General features: G+C 34.9%; 1 protein-coding gene across 1 annotated transcript in view; it reads right to left on the bottom strand.

The window, feature by feature from the left end:
* Window positions 1–6,309, bottom strand: part of kiss1r (KISS1 receptor) — a 29,996-nt gene that overhangs the window by 5,358 nt on the left and 18,329 nt on the right. The gene's annotated exons all lie outside the window — the stretch shown is intronic.

Raw genomic sequence — 6,309 nt, 5'->3', positions numbered from 1 at the left:
GATGGATGGATGGATGGATGGATGGATGGATGGATGGATGGATGGATGGATGGATGGATGGATGGATGGATGGATGGATGGATGGATTATAACCAAATATTAAAGACAAGCAGTGTCTTGTGATTGCAATCCTGTACATGCTGACTCCTTGGTGAGGTTTGCACTTCTATTTATCTTGCATCTCTATGTATTAATATGTACATGCCCCCTCTAACATATTATAATAAACAACAATTTAAGTTATGTTGTCGGGGAAAAAAAGTATTCAACTATTCACTTCCGTTAAATAAATGGAGGTTGATGGATTTCACTCAGTCGGCATTTCATTACATCTTTGCAAAGAGAGAACAAGACATCATTATTGCATGGTAATCAGCTCTGATCTGGCTAGCGTTTGTCTTCCTTACTTACAATAATAGAAAGTATTCAGAGTTAAAACACATTACAGACACTTTGGTTAAACAGTAACATATTATGAATAAACCTTGAGAAAGGATGTGGCTTGTTATGGGAATAGTATTTTCTTCTATGCAAACACTTCTCACTCAGACATTTTGTGGCCTTGCAGGTGAAACAGACTGAGTAAAAACATTTTTCAGTGGATAAATAGCATAACTTAATATATGAAATAAGAGAAAAATAAATTTTCTTACTACAGTTATCATAACAATGCACACAACACATATCTATACTTAACCATGTTACTAGATTACTATGAACCCATTTAAGAGCTGGGTAAGGGTGTAGAAGCAATCAATGTGTCTCCTTTGTAGATTCTGCACAGTGATATAGTTTGCAGCACTGTTTCCTTGCAGAAAAAAGCTCTTGGATTTAATTCCCAGTCTTCCTACATGGAGTGTGAATGTTATTTCTGTACACCTATGGGTTCTCTTTGGGTACTAAGACTTCCTCCCACAGTCCAAAAAAAGAGAAAGTACATTATTAGTTTAACTCCAAATTGCCCTTAGGTGCTAATGTGTGTGTAGGGTTATACACTCTGTGCAGAATTATTAGGCAAGTTGTAGTTTTGAGGATTATTTTTTATTATTGGGACACAGTTGTGTTCTCAATCAACCCAAAAGACTCCTTAATATCAAAATTTCATATTTTTGGAAGTTGATGTGTTTTTGTTTTTTTGTTTTTTTTGATTTGGCCATTTTATGAGGATGTCTGTGTGTCCAGGTAAATATTACGGTTACGAATTATTAGGCAAGATAATAAAAAACAAATATATACGCATTCTCACTTTTTTATTTTCAACAGATAAACCAATGTAACAACTCAAAATTCAGAAATAAACATTTGCAACATTCAAAAACAAAAACAAAAAAACTAATCAGTGACCAATATAGCCACCTTTCTTCACCATGATGCTCAAAAGCCTTCCATCAATAGATTCTGTCTTGATCTGTTTGCGATCCATATTGCCTGCAGCAGCCACAGAAGCCTCCCTGACACTGTTCAGAGAGGTGTACTGTTTTCCCTCCCTATAGATCTCACATTTCCATCTCACAAGGACCACAGGTTCTCGATGGGGTTCAGATCAGGTGAACAAGGGGGCCATGTCATTATTTTTTCTCCTTTTAGACTTTTTCTGGCCAGCCACGCTGTGGTGTACTTTGATGCGTGGGACAGAGCATTGTATTCTCATGAGTGTGGTCTTTGTTCATTTTCCAATAAAAAAAAAATAATAATAAAAGCATTTTAAAAGAAACACTTTTTTCGGATTCATTCTTTTCCTGTTTTGTGTGTCAACTTTCACTGTTGCTAGGCGACAGAGTGTTCACAGAGAAAGCTGCAGAAGGCTAGACCTGTTTGAATTCACAGCCTAATCTCTTTCGATCTCCTTATTTTCAAGGACTTTGAAGGATCCAGTCCAGGTAGATTGCATCCTTGGAAGCCCATAAATTCAAACACAGCCTGACTCTTGTTAAAAGTTGAGAGAGAGACTAAGAGAGAGAGAGAGAGTGCAAGAACCGTCCTTTTCCAGGACCTGGTTTAGCAAAAAAAAAGCTTGGCTAAGTGCATGTGTATGGAGGATAAAGTGCCAAAATTAAATAAATTTATGGGGTTAACGCGAATCGAGTTGCCACCTACTGTATCAGAGTATGTTTACAACCTGTGGATCACAGTCTCTGTTATCGATTTGCTTCGCCTTAATGTGCAGGGTGACCAATCAGGTGTTAGATAACCTCCCCCTAACTTTGATGGGTAAGTTTGACAGATTCTTTTAATGGTTTCGATGCACTGCGACACAGGACCATGAAATAATTAAATACACACTGAAATAATTATATATATTTTTTTTATAAAATGAAGACGTATTTTATTAAATTAATGACACATTTATATATTTAATTCCTTATTTATTTAATGAATTACACATTTAATTAATTGTTTATCGCTGTATTTATTTATTTAATTGTGGCACTTTATATGAGTGACGTGGTTTTAATTAATGAATGACACATTTATTTATTTAATTCCACATTTAATTAATTATTGACACATTTAATTATTTATTTTATGCTGTATTTATTTATTTAATTTTGGCACTTTTATCCTCCATACATGTGGCGTGGCTTACACTTTATTCTGCTTTCCCTGCCTCTTTTTTCAAACGTCAGACCCAAAGACAAGTTTTCTGTCCAAAATCACTGATGAACTGCATAGCAGCATTGTATCTGCAGCAATTGTAGTATCTAGGCAAGAGCCAAGGTTAGCTGTTTTATGAATTCCAACATAAAACTGATTAAAACTAAACTAAAACCTTTTTAAGTTTTAGTTAACTAAAACTGGACTTAAACTATCAAATATAGTAATGACTACAATGTTACTAAAACTCATCAGAGTTTTCGCAATCTAAGATGGCTGTCAAAACAATACTGCAAGGGGTGAGGTGAGCAAGAGGAATCCAGGCTGAGGTGGAATATCTGTCTGATGAGGCGTGCCATATGAGGGAGCTGAGCATTACCCTGGAGTTAGCAGGAATGCAGATGAGGTTTGCAGTTTGCAAATGAAGGTAGAGTTCTGGTTTAAGCTCTTAGGTGAGTTAGGGCAGCAAAACAGCCTGGATGAGAGTAAAGAGAGAGCTGAGTAGAACTGTCAGCAGATGTTTCGCAAGCAGTATAAAAGAATAAGCTGTTAACAAGCTCTAAGGTTAACAAAGCACAGGAGAGCAAGAGATCACCATTGATGTGTAATCATCCAGTGGAGAGTGGAGGTCCTGCCGTTCCTTAAATACTTCCAGCTTGATGACCCAAAAGAGCTGGAAGTGCTCCAAAATGCTCCCGTCAGGGACGGGGGGGGCATGGACACACAAATAGATCATGGCACTTTTAGAGATACAATTCAGTCTGCACTATTGCCACCTTCTGCAGGTGTTTTTATTATGTTTGGAGCATCATATTAAGATATCAAAGGACTGGTTGTAAAAAAAAAAACTGAGAGGGGTCATCATAAGTTCAGCACTTTAGCTGCTGAGAAAATGATCCCATAAAAAATGATATTGTAATGCGTAGGACCCATGCTGTATTACACCGCACTTTGAAAAATATATGGTGATTCAAATCCAGATATTTACTAGCAAATTTAAGTTTGGAAAATAATTATTGGATTATTTAAAGCAAACATACAGTGATTGTCAGGATTATCAGATTTTATTAACAGAGAACTTCAATCCATGTGAGGAAGCAATGCTGTTTTTATTATTGTACTTTACTCTTAACATACAAATCTTCACCTTTCTCCATATTTTCATGTTATATGCATATTAATGTGAAGGTTGAAGTAAAAAAAGGTTAAAGTACAAGACAATCTTGTTAATATTTTTGTGATTTTGATATCCAAATACTGTAGATATAGAGTAGAATTGAATGTTCTTGTCCTGGTAAACCAATTTAGAGGTAATGTGTTGGACGTACTGTAATCTGACCTAAAACTGTAACTTCATATTACATGATGATATTTTTTTTGGCCTACCTGTTAAGCTATAACATTGCTGATAACTTCATGCCTGACATTTTTTGCATTTTTGAAAATGTTATTTGCTGATTAACTTGGTCCACAGCGTTTTTTTTTTTTTTTTTTTTTTTTTTTGTCTTTCTCTGATACATCAGAAGGATGATATTTTAGCTTTTTAAGAACTCCTTTAAATCAAAATGTTTAAATACATTGATATTATTGTGGATTTGAACTAAGATTTGGGAATTACCATGTAATCTTTATACAGTTTTTTAAGCTTATGAACCCCATATATCTACCGTACCCAGACCTAAGTTGGTAGATATATCTATAGATGTCTCTAAACAAATTAGGGCCATCAAACCTTTACCAATTTCCTTATATTCAATTGAATACAAAGAAACCAGTAGGCTGGATAGGTAAGATTAGGTGGTTGAATGCCATTAAAATAATTTGAGTTCAATCTGAGGATTTGGAACAGCTCTGAAGAAGGGCAAACAGAAAGGCTTAAGGTAGTTCAATAATAAACTCAAAGGAAACAGAAGAAGACATAGAGTAGCCAAACACTAAGGGGGAAAACATGAACAATGATCTAAGAGCAGTCTTTTGAATAACTGCATTTCATAGTGTAAGTTTCTCATTAACTGAGTAATCAAACTAATTATTTTTCCCATACTGGCAAAGATGCTGTATTACTTCCTGTTATTGTGACGGTTATCTGTGCTATTAGAAATGACTTCTTTCTGTTTTCTCTACAAGGGCGGATAATGAGAGCTGAGATAGAGGCATAAGTGTCTCCGACTGAGGAGCTGTAATGTGAATGGTTGTTTAGCATTCCTTTGTTACATTTACATGGAAATAAGCAATCAAAATAAATAGCCGATCGGACTAAAAAGATGTTATGTAAATATGCCAGTTTGAATATTTTGATCAGATTCGGCAGGATCAGAATAAAATTGTATTACGACTTCACAATTGAAAATTGAAAAAGAAAGTTATTATACATGAGTCAAGATGACTAACGTTTATGCATCACTGCATCAGCGTGACATATTTTCGCTTTGTGTGGCTAGATGCACCGGCTAGATGCTGTTGGTATATTCCGATTTGCATGTTTCAATTACACACTTTGTGCATTCTTAATGTGCTTCTTATTATTTATTCATGTATTTTTAACAATTAAACATAGTAAACATTTAAAAAATTAAGATTATAATTAATCTGTTATTCTAATCAAATCAGATCAATAATAATTAGATATTTCAGGTACATTGGAATATACTGATTGAGGGCTACCAGCCTTTAATCATTATAATTAACAGTTTGGATTAATAAGTGAATTTTTAACTCATTTATCTCACACAGAAGGAATTTGCCTCTACATTTCACCCATCCCCTTGGGGAGCAGTGGGCTGGCACTGTGCAGCACCCGGGGAGCAGTGTGGGGTTAAAGGTCTTACTTAGAGACCCAGATTGCAGGCTGTGGGGATAGAACCGGGTATTCGCAACCTTCTCAGAGCACATGGGCAGTGCTGTAATCACTAGGCCAACACTCCCCTATTGTTCAATAATTATTAACTAAATTTACCAGCAGCTATGGTTGCTTAAACCAGTTGTGGAACTAGGCATTGTTTAAACACAAGTTAACTATTTTGATCTATATAATTTTAGTTGGTAATTATCAGTCTATAATTAATAATAAATGACTGTTTATCAAGGGCGTAGGTTTGATTTGAACTTTGGTAGGGACACAATTGGTCGGGTATCATTGGTGCTATGTAATATGCATGCCCTTTTTTATACTCGATGTGAGCATCCGTACTGATAAGAGGAATTCATTGTTAAAAGAGAAAAGCATAATTTTGCTACATTAATAAAAATTTTATAAGCACTACACTCATTAGATGCTGTTTATGAATGTTTGAAGTATCACCGGCTCTGATGAATGTGGAATTAGGACTATTTTCCACTTTGAAAATGGTTTCATTTGAACGACTAAGAGAGAAGGTAAATACAGTATTTTCTATTGAAGATATACAATTGTGCAGAGGTAAACCCCACTCTTATATTTTTACCTACTATGCTCTCTCTATATCAAGCAAAATAATACATTCATTAAAATATTAACTTCACTATAAAAGTTGAACATCTGGGCTGTAGTTACTCTGTGTATGACATTTCATGTTTTTTATCTGGGGCTGAAAAAATTAATCGTATTAATTGATTATTTCAATAATCGTCAACTAATTTAGTGAGTGATTCATCATTAACTGAAGAATAGAGACTATAAAACATAATATAAATGTAAAATGTGCGTTTCCCCGAGAGAGCAACCCACTTAAATCA

The sequence above is a fragment of the Cyprinodon variegatus genome, unplaced genomic scaffold, assembly GCF_000732505.1.
Source record: "Cyprinodon variegatus isolate N-32 unplaced genomic scaffold, C_variegatus-1.0 Scaffold39, whole genome shotgun sequence".
Lineage (NCBI taxonomy): Eukaryota > Metazoa > Chordata > Actinopteri > Cyprinodontiformes > Cyprinodontidae > Cyprinodon > Cyprinodon variegatus.
This window is presented reverse-complemented; position numbering and strand designations above follow the sequence as displayed.